Genomic DNA, 20,198 nt, shown 5'->3' with positions numbered 1-20,198 from the left:
CATGTCCTATTATTGTCCGCATAATGGACAAGGATAGTACTGTTCTATCAGGGGCCAGCTGTTCCTTTCCGCAAAAAACGGAATGCACATGGACGTCGTCCGTATTTTTTGCGGATCTTTTTGCAGACCACAAAATACTGAAAAAGCCATACGGTCGTGTGCAAGAGGCCTAAATCTGCTACCTCTACCTGGCTGATCTACACGTCTTTCCAAGGCAGCATTTGTTTTATTTGCCATCAATAAACTACAAAAAATACGCCTGCGTCCTGTCACGGTGATGAGTCTATCACTGCAACACTGCCTTGTAATTACGTTAAACACTGTACAATAAAGGCAAAGACCGAAACGTGTGGCACCTGCTGTGTTGTGACAGGTTCGACAGAGACAAAAACAAAAAAACTTCTGAACAAAAGCTTAGCGCGCAAAAAAAACTGGGAACTATTTAATACAAAGTGTTCTGCTCTGGTTCTCTGCCTTAAATGAGATAGAGAGGCGTCCTGTGGACCAGATGCCAAATTGTTTCTATTGTGCTAGTAATCACTCATCGTACAAAGAAGACACAAAATACATATTCTGTCATAGCAAAATATAGCTCATAAAGCGCTTACTACATCAAAGCACTAGAAAAGTGAAAAGACTGCATCCATGAGGTTTCAGAAAACAAGGATTAGACAAGATGATTGGAGAGAATATATAATGTATGATGTATTAGGCCTCTTTCACACGGGCGTTGCGGGAAAATGTGCGGGTGCGTTGCGGGAACACCCGCGATTTTTCCACGCGAATGCAAAACATTGTAATGCGTTTTGCACTCGCGTGAGAAAAATCACGCATGTTTGGTACCCAAACCCGAACTTCTTCACAGAAGTTCGGGCTTGGGATCGGTGTTCTGTAGATTGTATTATTTTCCCTTATAACATGGTTATAAGGGAAAATAATAGCATTCTGAATACAGAATGCATAGTAAAATAGCGCTGGAGGGGTTAAAAAAAAATAAAAAAATTAACTCACCTTCTCCTCTTGTTCGCGTAGTTCCCGGTCTCTTCTTTACTTCTTTAATGATGAGCTGTGGGCTAAAGGACCTTTGGTGACGTCAGATCACATGCTCCAATCACATGGTCCATCACCGCGGTGATGGACCATGTGATTGGAGCATGTGATCTGACGTCACCACAGGTCCTAGCCGGTAGTTCATCTTTTAAGAAGTAAAGAAGAGACCGGGAACTACGCGAACAAGAGGAGAAGGTGAGTTATTTTTTTTATTTTTTTTTTAACCCTCAATTGATCACCTACTAAGCATTCTGTATTCAGAATGCTATTATTTTCCCTTATAACCATGTTATAAGGGAAAATAATACAGTAAATAGACTTTCATCCTAGCAACCATGCGTGAAAATCGCACCGCATCCGCACTTGCTTGCGGATGCTTGCGATTTTCACGCAACCCCATTCACTGCTATGGGGCCTGCGTTGCGTGAAAAACGCAGAATATAGAGCATGCTGCGATTTTCACGCAACGCACAAGTGATGCGTGAAAATCACCGCTCATGTGAACAGCCCCATAGAAATTAATGGGTCGGTATTCAGTGCGGGTGCAATGCATTCAACTCACACATCGCATCCGCATCGCATGAAAGGGCCTTAGGCTACTTTCACGCTTGCGGCAGAGGATTCCGGCAGGCAGTTCCGTCGCCGGAACTGCCTGCCGGATCTGGCAATCCAGACGCAAATGGATAGCATTTGTCAGACGGATCCGCAAATGCATTGAAATACCGGATCCGTCTCTCCGGTGTCATCCGGAAAAAACGGATCTGGTATTTTTTTTTTTTTCACAGATTTAATGGTCTGCGCATGCGCGGACCGGAAGAACGGATCCGTCAATGCGGCAATTTTAATGCACTAATACATTTCAATGGAAATGAATGCCGGATCCGGCATTCTGACAAGTGTTCAGGATTTTTGGCCGGAGAGAAAACTGTAGCATGCAATGGTATTTTCTCCGGCCAAAAAACCTAAGAGGGACTGAACTGATGCGTCCTGATGCATACTGAACGGAATGCTCTCCATTCAGAATGCATTAGGATAAAACTGATCAGTTTTTTCGGGTATTGAGCCCCTAGGACGGAACTCAATACCGGAAAACAAAAACGATATTGTGAAAGTACCCTTAGCTGATTTGGTGTTTTATATAAGTAGCATGTAGAGTGCTAAAAGGAACCTTCCACTATGACAGTGCAGTGCAATCTGCAGGCAGCACGTTATAGAGCGGGAGGAGCTGAGACGATTGATATTTGATTTATTTTACTCACTTATATAGCAGCAACATAATCGTCAGCACTTAAAGGGAATATGTCACCTGGATAATTAAACCAAATGTATGTCCTTACAGCTTTTCATACCTTCTTTCCATAGGTTTTCTTTTCCCTTGGATCTCGTTTTCATAAAAATCCACTTTTATCCTTACTCTAATGAGGCATGAAGGTTCCCAGAGGGGCGTTATTTATAGTCAAAAGGTGCCCAGGAACGCCCTCCATGGAGTGCCTAGCCCCCCAACCCCCGCCCCCCACATAGACCCAACACTACTCCCCCCCGGCTACGTCGCTAATAGCCGATAACTCCGCCCACCCTTTCCCTTCAGTTTCACCAACAGGAGCAGTACCAAACAGTGCTGGCGCCTGCGCTCTTCCTGTTTAATTGAGGGCATCAGCCTCAACTGTTTCATTGGGCATGTGCCGAAAACGTCACTGGGCTCGGCACAGAAAGATCAGAGGTTTCAATGAATAAAACACAAGTTTTACTGAATCTCCTCACATAAAACTATATATCAATCTGCTCAGCTCCTCCTGCTCTATAACATGCTGCCTGCAGCTTACACTATATTTTCATAGTGACAGGTTCCTTTTAAAGGGGTATACTATGGAGGAGATTCATCAAAACTGGTGTAAAGGAAAACTGGTTTAGTTGCCCATAGCAACCAATCAGATTCCACTTTCCATTTTCCAAAGGAGCTGAACAATGAAAGGTGGAATCTGATTGGTTGCTATGGGCGACTAAGGGTACTTTCACACTAGCAAGAGATGAAAAACAATAGAGATAATGCTCCCGGAGTGAAAACTATAAATATGAGGTCCCAGAAGGGGAATGAAGAGGGGGCTAAAACTTAGCTTTTACTTCTACTTAATAAAATATAATAGGAGCACCAATTTAGGTAAATAATACTCACAGACATAAAAACTCCCCAGGGGGGCACCTATGGAGCAGCTGAATGGTTCAGCTGCCGGACATCTCTCAGCTGCTCCATAGGTGCCCCCCTTTACCTATCCAGGGACGCACCTTCTCGAAGGGACTTATTGTGTCCCGCTTTTCTCTCCTTTTGGTCCACTGACCTAAGGATGCCTGTGTTTCTCTAACTGGATTATCTCCCCTGATGATATATTAGTTGAAACGTGACACGTCGGGAATATCCTGTAGGGCACAACAGGGATACCGCCCGTATATAGGGCTAGGTATCCGGACGGTGTCGCCCCTTTCGGGGCGAGTTTCTATGTATAGATAGGCAGGGTCAGAGTAGCTGCCCCTTCCCAATAACCAGGGCTACATAGGGTTAGCATTCCCTGTCTTATCTATGCATGTAGTTACCCAGTCACACCATCGTGATATCCGACAGACCTCGCTGAACCCAAATCTAGTTTGGCCTGTTGTGCCTGGGGTACGTCTGAACTTGTAAGGACATTCCTTTTTATTAAATTTTTGAGCAAATTCCTCTCACTGGGGAGTTTTTATGTCTGAGTATTATTTACCTAAATTGGTGCTCCTATTATATTTTATTAAGTAGAAGTAAAAGCTAAGTTTTAGCCCCCTCCTCATTCCCCTTCTGGGACCTCATATTTGTACTTTCACACTAGCGTTATTCTTTTCCGGTATTATAATCCGGTAAAGGGTCTTAATACCAGAAAAAAAAACATCAGTTTTGTCCGAATGCATTCTGAATGGAAAGCAATCCGTTCAGGATGTCTTCCTTTCTGTCCCTTGTACGGTATTTGACCGGACAAAATACCGCAGCATGCTGCAGCATTTTTTCCGGACAAAATCACGGAACACTACCGCGCTTGTCGGATTTCCATTGAAATGTATTAATGCCGGATCCGGTACCAAGTGTTCCGGAAAATGCCGGATCAGGTATTCCGGTCTGCGCATGCGCAGTTCTTTCTAGCTTTTAAAATATTTAATACCAGATCCGTTATTCCGGATGATATCGGAAAGACAGATCTGGTATTTCAATGCATAAGTGTATCGGATCCGGGGAAAAAAGATATCCGTTTGCATACGGATTTCCAGATCCGACAGGCAGTTCCGGCAACGGAACAGCCTGCCGGATTCTTCTAACGCTAGTGTGAAAGTACCCCAGTTCCAGGAAGTGAGGTGGTAGTGCATGCGTGGTGCACCATCCATTCACCAACATAGCATTTCTGAAAATACTTGTGCAAGCTCTTTCATTAAATTTTGGAACTCCCATTGCAGTGAATGTAGAGCACTCCACGCATGCGTGGTGTGCACTCCTTCACTTGAGGAGCTTCGATCTGGAGACAGCAGTGGGTCCCAGAAGTGGGACCCACACCTATCTGAAATTGATGGCATATCCTTGCGATATGGCACCAGTGTCTGTGATGGGCCAACAACTTTAACTGTAGCAGTCAGATTTGCAGATTTAGTTAATGGAAAGTTATGAATTCACATTGCATACTACATAAAACGACCAAGATGCTTTCGGAGCATAGTAAATGGCATAGGACTTTCTTTGTTAAATAGGGGCATGCTCTGAATGTCAGAAAAAAAAAATCACGATTGAACAGTGCACACGCTAAGGCTAGGGCTACACAACGAAATGTGTCGCGTGACATTTTGTCACACCAATGTCACGAGACAATTTTTTAATGATGGTCTATGGTGTCGCACTGTGACATGCGACATGTTGCAACTGCGACACGACAGTAGCAAAAAATCCATCCAAGATGGATTTTCAGCGGCTGTCGCGTCGCAGTATGTCACAGTGCGAGACCATAGACTATCATTATAAAAATTGTCGTGCGACATTGGTGCAACATCAATGTCGCGCGACACATGTTGCAGTGTAGTTGTACCCTATGTGTCGCGCGACACATGTCGTCGTGTAGCTCTAGCCTAAATCATGTTAATTGTGTAACAAATACGTTCAAAAAAATCTGTTTTGTGAACTATATTCTTGAACCAGTAAGGGTACTTTCACACTAGCGTTTTTCTTTTCCGGCGCTGAATTCCGTCCTAGGGGCTCAAATCCGGAAAAGAACTGATCAGTTTTATCCCCATGCATTCTGAATGGAGAATCAGTCCTTCAGGATGCATCAGGATGTCTTCAGTTCAGTCTTTTTGACTGATCAGGCTTTTCAGAAAAACGTAGCATGCAGTATTTTTACCTCCGGCCAAAAAGCCTGAACACTTTGACTGAACGCCGGATCAGGCCTTTTTCCCATTGACTTGCATTAACACCAGATCTGGCGCTGTGTGTTCAGTCAAAACGGATCCGGCTTTTGCATGTTAAACCCGAAAAATGTGAAAAAAAAGTTAAAGTCCATAAATGGCGGATCCGTTTTTTCCAATGCATTTTTTCATTGTGATCAAAATCCTGATCAGGATTCAAATGTAATCCATTTTCACACGTTTTTCCGGATCCGGCGGGCAGTTCCGGTGTCGGAATTGAACGCCGGATTAAAACAACGCTAGTGTGAAAGTAGCCTTAGTTCAGGACAAACGTTGCCATAGTTCCTTCCCAGAAAGGAAAGAGTTCTGTGGCCAACAAAAAAACTGGTTCATTTAATTAATGTTTTTAGAAATGTTATCAGTATCCAATGCTTCATCTTTAGCTTCAGAATTGTAAATTAATGTTTTTGGAAAATAAAACAAAAAATAACAGAAAAAAAGATGCGGACTGAGGAGTATGAACATGGTGAAATTCAGATCTTCAATCAATGATCACTGCAAGGAAATACAGGATAGGAAGCCACACTTTCAGTGGTCTAAGAAAAAATGTAGGCTTTTGTAAAGCAGGATTTTTTTTCCCGTTTTTGTGAAGTTCATCATTTTCCATGATATAGGATCATATACAAAGAAAGCTACTCTTCCTCATAAGAGATTACTAAGTCGTCTAAAAATAAAACATGCAAGTACTGCACTTGAGGGTTTTCTAGAGCATGAAGAAAACAATCACTATTTCTGCAATGAAAAAAAGTATTTGTCTTTGAAACTACTTCAACTGAGATCTGACAAATAAAGACGACAAAAAAGAAATGCATGTTATGTAATAATATAATAATTATAATAAATATATTATATATAATAATAATGTTAAAGATGTTACCCTAACTCCCTATAAAAGCTGCAGTCTCTCGCTTTCCATCATGGCAGTTGTATGTTGTTTGTCGCACTCTTTACACTGCTTCTCTCGTCCTGGAGGAAGCGCAGTCATTACTGTTGCATTTCACTCCTTGACTAACGAAATACTGAGTACAGTATGCACTCTCGAAGAAAATACTTTTTTGGCTCGTTGACTCTGGAACGTGTCTATTTTGTGAGACAGGGAATTAAATTTGCCAGCGCCTATTGTTCCCTGCACGTCACTGGAAATGCAGGGGAAACTAAAGCAGCCCAATGTTCTAAGGACGATTCTGGACATTTCCTAGAAGCAAGGTAATCAATAAAATGGGTTCCACAAGAATTCTTAAAGGAGTTTGTCTGGGATTCATTTTTGAAATAGAATTAAAAGTTACCGTACTTAAAAAGCTTATTTTCAGAATTTTTTTCCCCTGCACCCTGTAACCAGTATTCATTGGTCAGATGAAGTTACATGACCAACACATTACATCGGTAGGGATGAAAAGTCATGAAACATTTATGACACGAATACGGTAGGCCATCAATCTTAAAACTGGAGAACTCCTTCTACTATAGATGCTACAATTTCACTAAGGGTGGGTTAACACTAGCGTTAGGGATTCCGTTATAGCTTTCCGTTATAACGGAAAATAACGGAATCCATAAGATGGAAGGACGGATCCGTTCTTCTGCCTATAGACTTGTATAATGACAGAATGCAAAACGGAAGCCTTTAAAAGGCATTCTGTTTGCTTTCCGCCCTAATAGAAGTCTAATAGAAGTCTATGGGAATCAAGACGGATCCGTTATGCTTTCCTATAGACTTCTCTTAGGACGGAAAGCAAACGGAATGCCTTTTGAAGGCTTCCATTTTGCATTCTGTCTGGGTATTCCATTATATTCCGTTATAACCATGTTATAAAGGAAAGCCATAATGGAATCCCTAACGCTAGTGTCAACCCACCCTAACAGTTTTTATTTCTGAGAAGTTGAGATTACTTTAAAACTAAAAATTTAAACTTTGTTATTAGGTAATTTTCCATCAAAAGTTTTAACTGACGAAAATGTATTTATAATCTGTGTTCTGCCCAGCAGGGTTAGAGAATCATTACAGATCACTTCTGCCTCAGTCTTTGCATTTCTGAAGTGTTTAGTGTGGTTATAGCACCATCTAGAGGTGTTCAGTTGTATTATACTTAGTTTTTCCTGTTAGAAAGACTACTGCATTGTGGGTGGTACACTGCATTGTGTGAGTGAAAAGCATTCTGGGAATCAGCAGAGCTGTCCTTTTGCATATCTCCTTCTTAAATTCCACCATCCTTAAATAAACATATCTGGTGAGAGATCTACCTTCATTTCTGGGATATTGTGTGTTGCAGAGCTGTTCAGCTAGTTGTAATTGTTACTCAGGGAGTTGTTATTACTGTTTGCTAGCCATGCAATCTTATGTACAGGCAGCCATTTTACCATGTTCCTTCACTGATGACTGTAAATGTTATAGTCCATGCTATGCTTTATACTTATACTTGCTATTTGTATTTTTGTAGTTTTAACAATCAATCAATCGTATATAATCACATATGTACGACCTGTTGACCAATAAACAAGTTAGACTACAAAGAACAGTCCTCTTATTTGGAAGACAGGAATGGTTTATGCTGAATGTCAGACTGCACACTGTGTGAATGTGCATGAAGACAGGACAATCTGTAATAAACGAACCTGTCTGGGCTCCAGCAGTGTAGGGGCCGTTGTCCACTTAGGGCTTATACTGCAAGAAGGTAGGGAATGTGGGTTGGGTTCTAGTAAGGGACTCACTGTCCTTGAATGTCCCTATGTACACTACAGTCATTACATAATACTTATTTTACTGCATATTTATTTCTTATCATCTACTCTACTACATATGCAACGTCCTACTTAAATCTACCAACTGACCGCCAGGAACCCTAATAATGTTTTACCAATGACTGTCAATGTGACCTTCAGGGACTATTATCAAGCAACCTTATATATGCACCAGGGCTTTCCCTGAAATCAAAGAATGTGCCAACTAAAGTAAAAATATGGATGTGCTCAGATGGCACTCACAGAGTTAACCTCAACCAAAAATACCACATATCAACATAATAACATGCGTACAGTATAGGGTTCGACCGATATAGATTTTTTAGAGCCGATACCAACAACCTGTGAACTTTCAGGCCGATAGCCGATAATTTATACCGATATTCTGTGTATTTTCATTTTTGAAAAAAAAAATTGCTGTTACAGCGTTCACCACATAGATTTTTTTTATATATATTTTAATAGTTTGGACTTTTCGGACGTGGCAATATGTGATATGTTTGTTTATTTATTTATTTATTGTTTATATATTTTATATGTAAAATTGGGAAAGGGGGTGATTTATACTTAATATTTTGGTGTTTTTTAAACTTTATTTTTATTTTTTTTACTTTTTATTTAATAACTATTTCCCCCTTAGGGGCTAGAACCTGGAATCTTTTAATCCCTTGTCCTATTCACCCTGATAGAGCTCTATTAGGGTGAATAGGACTTTACACTGTCCCTGCTGCCCTGTGCATAGTACACACAGCAGCAGGGAGCTTACCATGGCAGCCAGGGCTTCAGTAGCGTCCTGGCAGCTATGGTAACCGATCAGAGCCCCAAAATTACACTGCTGGGGCTCCAATCAGAAGCTGCTACTGCCACCAATTAGGAGGAGGGGAGGGGACCCTGTGGCCACTGCCACCAATGATTTTAATACTGGGGGGAGGGGGGTCGCACTGCGCCACCAATGATTTTAATACTGGGGGGTGGGGGGGAGGGCGCACTGCGCCACCAATGATAATTAACGTTTAATACAGGAGGCGGGTGTGTCGGCGCAGAATCACATAGCCGACACCCTGCCTCTGACAGGGAGCTGCGATCAGCGACAGCAGTTAACCCCTCAGGTGCGGCTGATCGCAGCTTCCTGTCATATAGGCTGGGCACCGCCTCCTGTATTTGTATTAGACGTTAATTATCATTGGTGGCACAGTGTGCCCGCCCCTCCACCTCCTGTCTCTCCTTATTGGCAGCTCGGCACAGGGGGGAGGGAGAGAGTGACTCCTTCTCCCCTGTGCTGCTGAGGGAACATGAGCGTGCTGACAGCAGCGCGCTCATGTTCAGTGATCGCGTGCTGGACGCATTATTGGTGTTATTGGCAAGGTTAGATGATGAAACTGATAACTTTGAAAATCATGAATATCGGCCGATAATATCCGTAACTCCGATAATCGGACGATCCCTAGTGTAGTATATACCCACAAAATTGCGTCTGATATCCAGATTGTTGGCCCATTACTATGCACGTAATAAAGTATTAACTTGTCTGAAAGCATCCATGTATTTCTGTTTACTCTCCCATCATATGCCCCAGACAACCCACTGGCTGAAAGAAATAAAAGGGATTGTCCAGGTTCAGGAAAAAAAGGGGCACTGGTAGAAAATTGCATAAAATAATAAAAGAAGCAGTACTTCCCTATTAGTACCTATTAGTACTTACCTATTAGATCGCCATACGTTTCAGCCACTGTTGTCACTTCTACACGCATGACCGCTGCAGCCATCTGATTTCACCACTGAGGCTAGTGGTTGCAGCAGACTTGACATCACTCCTTCAAGTCAGTGCTGCTTCTTTTATTATTCTATACCCCACCATATTTTATTTCCCACCACTGTACAATTTTTTCTTGACCCCGGACTTCCCCTTTAATTTTTAAAGATGATTAAAAACACATAAAAATATCCCTGTAACCAAATCTACATTCTAAAGGCCAGTGCCAGTAATCCAGAGGATTGCAACAATCTGACATTCTGCATACACCATATGGATCCCTCTGGAAGTCTGTGGATTTGGGTAATAATTTGATTTTAATCAGTGCAGTCATAAATTCTGTATGATCTGACCTTGAAATTGTATTGCTGTTCTGAGAATGCTCCGCTCCATATACTCACTGGTATAGCCTACAAATGATGACGGTGAATAGTATTATTGTGAAGATAATGACATACTTACTAGTAAAAGCCCTCAGTATACTGCAGCTATCTGAAGACACAACGATTGCAGTATAAGGCAAAAAGTTTTACCTCCTCACTATAAAAGCCTATATTTTTATAAGTTCTTTTTACACTCTCCCTCGACTCATTTCCAAAGTAGTCCTGGATGTTAAAACCAAAGTCTTCTATAGCCTAGGGTTCATGTACCCTAAGGGGTACATGCCATGTCTCTAAGGGGACCATGCTGTGCTTTTAATGTGCAGTGCACTGTATGATCATAGCCTTGGGGATACGTTGATAGAATTTAAATTAGCATTACTCAGCTTAGAAATATAGGGAAATGCTGTTCTATAAGTCTTCACACAGCAGAGCTCCTTCAGCTGTCCCTCTTCCTCCAGAAATGACATAGTCATAAGTGAAGCTAATTTCCTAACAAGATAGTAGCTCTGCGGTCAAGGAGTCAGTAATGGATTTTTTTGCATTTCTAGTCACTATTTTGGTGGGCACCTTGCTCCCATCTTTTTAGCTTTGAAAGAAAAATACATCTAAGGAAGCTTTCCAGTGTGAAGAGCCAGAGGTTCAGAGGAGAGCAACCAAGGTCCAGTAATTAAGGGAATGGGTGGACTGCAGGACCAGACAGGTTACCAAACTTGGGTTTGTTTAGTATGGAAAAAAGACGGCTTAGGGCTCTTTCACACTTGCGTTGTTGTGTTCCGGCATAGAGTTCCGTCGTCGGGGCTCTATGCCGGAAGAATCCTGATCAGGATTATCCCAATGCATTCTGAATGGAGAGAAATCCGTTCAGGATGCATCAGGATGTCTTCAGTTCCGGACCGGAACGTTTTTTGGCCGGAGAAAATACCGCAGCATGCTGCGCTTTTTGCTCCAGTCAAAAATCCTGAACACTTGCCGCAAGGCCGGATCCGGAATTAATTCCCATTGAAAGGCATTAATCCGGACTTAAGCTAAACGTCGTTTCGGCGCATTACAGGATTCGACGTTTAGCTTTTTCTGAATGGTTACCATGGCTGCCAGGACGCTAAAGTCCTGTTTGCCATGGTAAAGTGTAGTGGGGAGCGGGGGAGCAGTATACTTACCGTCCGTGCGGCTCCTGGGGCGCTTCAGAGTGACGTCAGGGCGCCCCACGCGCATGGATGACGTGATCGCATGGATCACGTCATCCATGCGCATGGGGCGCTCTGACGTCATTCTGGAGCGCCCCGGGAGCCGCACGGACGGTAAGTATACTGCTCCCCCGCTCCCCACTACTACTATGGCAACCAGGACTTTAATAGCGTCCTGGCTGCCATAGTAACACTGAACGCATTTTGAAGACGGATCAGTCTTCAAATGCTTTCAGTTCACTTGCGGTGTTACGGATCCGGCGGGCACCTCCGGCAAATGGAGTACACAACGGATCCGGACAACGCAAGTGTGAAAGAGGCCTTAGGGGAGATCCACAATATACGAATATCTGAATGGACAGTACAGAAATCTTTCTAATGATCATTTTATACCTGGGCCTGTAACCACGACAAGAGGACATCCTCCGCGGTGACGCTAGGGAGGCTCATCCATGTCCCGCCTGCCATTGGCTGCTCCCCCCGACACCGGATGTTTTCATCAGTGTACAGGGAAAAGCGGCAGCGGCAGTGCGAGGACCAGGAGCGGCGCCGGGAGCGGGGTAAGTATATTCCCACGGAGGGGCCCGGCCATGGAGAGGCTGTTGTAGATACTGGATAACCCCTTTAAGGTTGGAGCAGTTGACATCTGCCTCAGAGGGGTTTCTGTCTTCCTCTGGACCAACTCTTTTGGATTACAGGATGGACCTGTGTCTTTTTCCAGCCTTACCTTCTATGTAACTATGATTATGAACATTTTTGTTTAGAAGGATTATAGGGGTTGGATAACCCCTTTAACTCCAGAGGCTCCATACAATACCAAGCCAAAAGGGTTGACAGACTTTTTGTTAGATCCCACTACGCTCTCTTATTGCTACTATTAGCCAGTTAGCAGAATATTGTTTCAGCCGTTTGGCTAATAGGAGAACGGACTTGTCCTTGTAATATGCTGCCCTTACTTGGGGCAGTATATTAGGGTGACAGATCAGGTTTAATACTTTTCATGAAAATAGATTTTTCGATCAACAATAAACAGATCCTTAAAAAAAAAGGATAGCTTCCATGTGCATTCCGTATTTTCCCACCAACAGAAAGGGTTATTCTCATTTGCACATAGGACAACAATAGGACCTGCGGTGAGATTCTCAGATCAGGCCCACAGATCCGTTAAAAAAATATATATCCCCATTGACTTGTATGGGTCTGTGTGCTATCAGCTATATTTAAAATGTATGATACATTTTACCTACGCCAATACATTGTAGCAAACTATCAGAACAGAGAGATGTGAGGGTATGGCCACATATTCAGGTTCTTTGATGCAGTTTTTGAAGCCAAAACCAGGAGTGGATTCAAAAAAAGAGAAGTTATATCTGTCCTTACTTCTTTCTCTTCTTTTATCATCCAGTCCTGGTTTTGGCTTCAAAAACTGCATAAAAAACTTGAACGTGTGGCCGTACTCCGAGAATAACCTACGGTAAAGAGAGGGAGATTTTGCTTAATCCTTTGGCAAACTGGAATTTTAAGGTTCTGAAGACACCGTCAAGGAAATTCACAGAAAAACCTTTGTTTTCCATCTTTTTTTTCTTGGCCACTCATACTATAAACATATGAAAACAATTAGAAATGCTGCATGGCTACGATGATGTCTATACTACTTCTGTATTACACATGGTCAGGATGAATACTGAGAACTATGAGGACACTTTATAGGCAGATCCAATAGGACGAGGTAATAAATCTGTATTAATAATCATTATCATTCATTTATTTCCGAGTGATCGTAATGATCATTGGCCAATATTTATCGCTGATTGTGCAAACATTAAAATCACCATGTAGCAATACACATGCCACAATAAAAATGGCAGAATATATCCACGATGAGTGCACTGATAGAAATGTCCATTAGGTATTCATAATGATTGTGTAAACCAATCTTTATTAGGCTACTTTCACACTCGCGTTTGGTGCGGATCCTTCATGGATCTGCACAGCTGGATCCGCACCGATAATACAACCGCATGCATTCGTTCAGAACGGATCAGTTTGTATTATCTTTAACATTGTCAAAACGGATCCGTTTTGAACACCATTGAAGGTCAATGGGGGGCGGATCCGTTTTCTATTGTGCCAAATTGTGTCAGTGAAAACGGATCCGTCCCCATTGACTTACATTGTGTGTCAGGACGGATCCGTTTGGCTCTGTTTCGTCAGACGGACACCAAAACGCTGCAGGCCTCCTGGAGGCGGAACGGAGGCAAACTGATGCATTCTGAGCAGATCCTTTTCCATTCAGAATGCATTAGGGCAAAACTGATCCGTTTTGGACCGTTTGTGAGAGCCCTGAAACGGATCTCAGAAACGGAAACCAAAACGCCAGTGTGAAAGTAGCCTTAGTTGTTTGCAAAATGGCTACACGTGAAGAAGTTATAATGTAAAAAGATATAACAGTAACATATGACCATTTTTGAAGAGGTTGGCCACATAATTAAAAGTTTCAAAAAATTACTCAGAACTAAAATAATAAAATAAGTCGTACTCACTTTACCAATCCACACGCTACCCAGTCCTTCGCCAATCTCTGCGTCCTACTCAGCCAATCACTGGACAGTGGTGAGCTGCTTTGGCCAATGATTGGCTGCGCAGTCATTTCCTATAAATTGTGCAATACCAGGAATAGAGACTGATAGGGGACTGGGAACCATCAGATCGGGGGGGGGGGAAGGGGGGCAGGAGAACAGTAAGGAAAATATGACTTATTTAATTTTACACCATTCTGAGCCTTTTTGTTCTGCCAGACAACCCTTTTAAATCATTAGTACAACATCAAGGGGTTTGCATGTTCGGTTTTCCTCACTGTGGATTGTCGTGTCACAAGTAACCCCTATCAAATCCCACAGCTAACTGGGTGGCCTTAAAGAGTTTATCTTGTCCCATGAAAAAATATTCTACATTTAGCACCAGGATCTAAACACTTTTGCTATTGCATGTAATTAATAATTAAATATAGCCGCTGTTATTCAATAAAATGTATCTGTATAGCGCCACCTGCTGTTTCTTCCTTTCCTTATTTCTGTCCACCTTGCTGAGGTGGTCACACATGCTCAGTTCAGTCCTTCAACTCTCACCATCCCTATCTTCTGTTAGAAGCTGTGACTGTTGCAAGGGAGAGAGATGCAGCAGAAAAGGCATGCCACCCTGAGAAAGGACACATCCCCTGAGAAAGGACACATCCCCTGAGAAAGGACACATCCCCTGAGAAAGGACATACACCCTGAGAAAGGACATACACCCTGAGAAAGGACACATCCCCTGAGAAAGGACACATGTCCTGAGAAAGGACATACACCCTGAGAAAGGACATACACCCTGAGAAAGGACATACACCCTGAGAAAGGACACATCCCCTGAGAAAGGACATACACCCTGAGAAAGGACATACACCCTGAGAAAGGACACATCCCCTGAGAAAGGACATACACCCTGAGAAAGGACATACACCCTGAGAAAGGACATACACCCAGGGAAAGGACATACACTCTGAGAAAGGACACATCCCCTGAGAAAGGACATACACCCTGAGAAAGGACATACACCCTGAGAAAGGACATACACCCTGAGAAAGGACACATCCCCTGAGAAAGGACATACACCCTGAGAAAGGACACATCCCCTGAGAAAGGACACATCCCCTGAGAAAGGACATACACCCTGAGAAAGGACATACACCCTGAGAAAGGACATACACCCTGAGAAAGGACATACACCCAGGGAAAGGACATACACTCTGAGAAAGGACACATCCCCTGAGAAAGGACATACACCCTGAGAAAGGACATACACCCTAAGAAAGGACATACACCCTGAGAAAGGACATACACCCTGAGAAAGGACATTCACCCTGAGAAAGGACATACACCCTGAGAAAGGACACATCCCCTGAGAAAGGACATACACCCTGAGAAAGGACACATCCCCTGAGAAAGGACATACACCCTGAGAAAGGACATACACTCTGAGAAAGGACACATCCCCTGAGAAAGGACACACATCCCCTGAGAAAGGACATACACCCTGAGAAAGGACACATCCCCTGAGAAAGGACATACACCCTGAGAAAGGACATACACCCTGAGACAGGACATACACCCTGAGAAAGGACATACACCCTGAGAAAGGACACATCCCCTGAGAAAGGACGTACACCCTGAGAAAGGACACATCCCCTGAGAAAGCACATATACCCTGAGAAAGCACATACACCCTGAAAAAGGACACATCCCCTGAGAAAGGACATACACCCTGAGAAAGGACATACACCCTGAGAAAGGACATACACCCTGAGAAAAGACACATCCCCTGAGAAAGGACATACACCCTGAGAAAGGACATACACCCTGAGAAAAGACACATCACCTGAGAAAGGACATACACCCTGAGAAAGGACATTCACCCTGAGAAAGGACATACACCCTGAGAAAGGACACATCCCCTGAGAAAGGACATACACCCTGAGAAAGGACATACACCCTGAGAAAGGACATACACCCTGAGAAAGGACACATCCCCTGAGAAAGGACACATCCCCTGAGAAAGGACACATCCCCTGAGAAAGGACACATCCCCTGAGCTGCCAAATCGAAATAAATCTAGAAAAGCAATTGGGGCAATGAATGGGGAGATCTCTGTACCTCAAATGGATCCAGAGATCTCCCCATTCATTGCCCTAATTGCTTTTCAGAGACATCATATCATGACAAATTCTTTATAAAAAAGCTAGAACCAGCCCTGTACCTCACATGGAACCAGAGATCTCCACATTCATTGCTCTGCTTAATATATATAGAGCTGACAGATCAAGGGGAAGTGTTATTTCTGCTGCAGCTCAGGGCTGGTTCTTTGTTAGAAAGAGACTGCCATGTACTATATGGTGTCTGATTTTCATTGTTGACATTAATCAGAGCATAACCCTTTAACTATTTTGATACTGGTTAGAGACTTCCACAACCCATAATTATGCAACTGCAAGTGTCAGAAATGTATATTCGCATCTACAGGTCTATCCTTCATCTGGCTATAAAGTATCTGCTACCACTGTGTGACCATTAGAAAACGAGAACCACAGGAAGATGAAAGGGACAAATCAAAGTAAAGTCAACATTCTCTTGCCACATCCATAAGTGTATAAGTAATGTTAAAATGAGATAAATGTAAAAATAGACGTCCATTGAAAAAACAAAACCTGAAAACCCTGAAAAGCAATCTGCAAAACCAGCTCAACAACGGAATGTAGAAGAGTCTCCTACATGAAAGCTAATACCTCTATTAGAAACACACTGAGCCTGCATGGAAAGCGCACCTTTCATTAAATCTCCAGCAGATTTAGCCTGGAATAAACTCATCCAGCTCATGTGAAAAGGCCACGCCGGGAACGAAAGGGTTGAGAAACAACATTAAAAATCACTCTCCAGAGGTGTATCATACAATGCCTTCCAATGAGACCGAGCATTATGTGATTCTCAGTATAGTCTTAAAGGCATATATTACCAAATATAAATATATATATATTTTTACTGGTCTGCGCAGGCCGGAAGGACGGATCCGGCATTCCGGTATTTGGATCCTGCACTAATACATTCCTATGGGGAAAAATGCCTTCCAATGAGACCGAGCATTATGTGATTCTCAGTATAGTCTTAAAGGCATATATTACCAAATATAAATATATATATATATATATTTTTACTGGTCTGCGCAGGCCGGAAGGACGGATCCGGCATTCCGGTATTTGGATCCTGCACTAATACATTCCTATGGGGAAAAATGCCTTCCAATGAGACCGAGCATTATGTGATTCTCAGTATAGTCTTAAAGGCATATATTACCAAATATAAATATATATATATATATTTTTACTGGTCTGCGCAGGCCGGAAGGACGGATCCGGCATTCCGGTATTTGGATCCTGCACTAATACATTCCTATGGGGAAAAATGCCATTTTTCCCCATAGGAATGTATTAGTGCAGGATCCAAATACCGGAATGCCGGATCCGTCCTTCCGGCCTGCGCAGACCAGTAAAAATGTGAAAAAAGATACAAGACGGATCCGTCTGTCCGCATGACAAGCGGAGAGACGGATCCTCTCTTGCAATGCCTTTGTAAGACGGATCCGCATCCGGATCCGTCTCACAAATGCTTTCAGTCACATGCAGATCGGTGGATCCGGTGGGCAGTTCCAACGACGGAACTGCTCGCCGGATCACACTGCCGCAAGTGTGAAAGTAGCCTAAGATTATTGGGCAGTTTCTCTGCCTACAAGATATTATCACAGATGCTTAGTTTACTTTTGCAGTTCTCAAAACGGAATTTGACTCAGCAGAGATCACATGCCTCTTCTTCACAGCAAAAATGTTATAACATGAACAGAGTTGAGAAAAAGACCTTAATCCTAACTTCTACAAACCTATGAATACAGAATCAACCTAATCAAACTAATATGAAAAGTTGCATATTATAAGTTATACCAGCAAGAATTAGTCTTTATGTAGAAAACTATGATTTAAATCAAGCCTTACTGACTAGTGATTTAAATCATGATTTAAATCGTGATTTAAAATCAGTTTGATTTAAATCAAATCCACCCTGACACACACACACCATATATATATGAACACCATATTTCCATATTTTTCACAGAAAACTGGAGGGGGGAGGAACCACAGTGCATCATATGAAGCAAATACTAATAAATGCTTTCATTATGGATACGCTCATTAGCACACAATAGGATCCAGGAGTGGTGAATATAGCTCTCCTTGTGCTGGCTGCACTCACTGCTCCCTGGTCTTCTCCGGCAGAAGACCCAGGAGCAGTGATTTCAGGAACAGCGCACTCCAGAGTGATCGGAGGTCTGATGAGGAATGGGGGTCTTATTTAGGGGTCTGATCCGAGGGCTGGTGAAAAATATTTTTTTCTTATTTTTCTCTTCTAAAATTCTAAATCCTATGTGCGTCTACGGCTACTTTCACACTTGCGGCAGAGGATTCCAGCAGGCAGTTCCGTTGCCGGAACTGCCTGCCGTATCCGGCATTCCGGACACAAACTGATAACATTTGTCAGACGGATCCGGATGCGGATCCATCTGACAAATGCATTGAAATACCAGATCAGTCTCTCCGGTGCCATCCGGAAAAGCGGATCCGGTATTTATATTTATCACAGATTTAATGGTCTGCGCATGCGCGGACCGGAAGAACGGATCCGTCAATGCGGCAATTGTAATGCCGGATTCGGCACTAATACATTTAAATGGAAATGAATGCAGGATCCGGCATTCCGGCAAGTGTTCAGGATTTTTAGCTGTAGAGAAAAATGTAGCATGCTGCGGTATTTTCTCCAGACAAAAAAAGTAAGAGGGACTTAACTGATGCATCCTGAACGGAATACTCTCCATTCAGAATGCAATAGGATAAAACTGATGAGTTTTTTTCCGGTATTGAGCCCCTGTGACGGAACTCAATACCGGAAAAAAAAAACGCTATTGTGAAAGTACCCTTATGGTTTGGTGCGTCCTATAGTCCGAACAATATTATATATATATATATATATATATATATATATATATATATATATATATATAAAAATGTATGACCCTATGCTTAAAAGCAACTTGTCTGGCACACCGATAGGCACACAGATAGCTCTAGCAATCAAGAAGACTCTACTGGTGCAATCACCCCATAATCTGAAGTATACATGATGCAGATTTCCATTGCTTGATAGAATAATTATCCTTAATACTACTATTCCAATTAGGAAAGGGGGGTAAACAATATCTACAACCAAAGAAACTCAATATATTGAACACAGACAAATACCAAACCAGTAGACGATAGTGATTATAGCGATTCCCATTTTTTTCCACCATGAAGGAACCATTGTATAACAGGTGAAGCCCTAACCCCACCATAAACAACCTTGGATAGGTCAAGTATTTCAGAGTTCCCAACCATTGCTATTTTCTGGCTGTTGATTCATTTGTCTTCCTCTATATCAAATGTCTTTGAACAGACTGAAATCTTTTTGGCATTCTTCCTCTAAAAGTGACGACTCTTGGTCCTCTTCCCGACCAGGTTCTAGAAAACACTGAGGTCCCTCTGTAGGTAGACACTGTGTTCCAGTATTATGGACCTTTCATTTCACATAAAACCATAGCCCATCTTAACAATAAGCATACAGCTGCCACCATTTTTTGGAGGAGGTTTTGGGGCAGATTTGTTGCCGAAGTCAGAAGTGGATTTGAAAGGAATCAGAAATATGAAGAGAGGATTTATAATTCTCCTTCCTGTTGGATCCACTTCTGACTTTGGCCGAAAATCCTGCAGGCAGATCTGCCTCAAAGCCTCCTCCAAACACCCCTGTCTGACCGTACCCTTACAATACCGTATGTTTTTCTAGCCTTGTAGTCTAGGTCACTCACTCACATGCATTATACAATATTGAAGTGTGACTTTATGGTCTCCTACTGCCTAATGCGTTTTTATAAGAAGAAAACTAGGACAAGCCTGTGAGTCAGCATTTGCTAGAGACATCCATATCGTCATCAATGAACCTAGAGATA

The 20,198-nt window shown here is 42.6% G+C and overlaps 1 protein-coding gene across 3 annotated transcripts in view; it reads right to left on the bottom strand.

The window, feature by feature from the left end:
• PLCB4 (phospholipase C beta 4) overlaps positions 1-20,198 on the bottom strand; it is a 378,077-nt gene that overhangs the window by 353,629 nt on the left and 4,250 nt on the right. The gene's annotated exons all lie outside the window — the stretch shown is intronic.

Source organism: Bufo bufo, chromosome 4 (genome assembly GCF_905171765.1).
Source record: "Bufo bufo chromosome 4, aBufBuf1.1, whole genome shotgun sequence".
Lineage (NCBI taxonomy): Eukaryota > Metazoa > Chordata > Amphibia > Anura > Bufonidae > Bufo > Bufo bufo.
The sequence above is the reverse complement of the archived record's forward strand: the minus strand, read 5'-3'. Positions and strand labels throughout refer to the sequence as shown.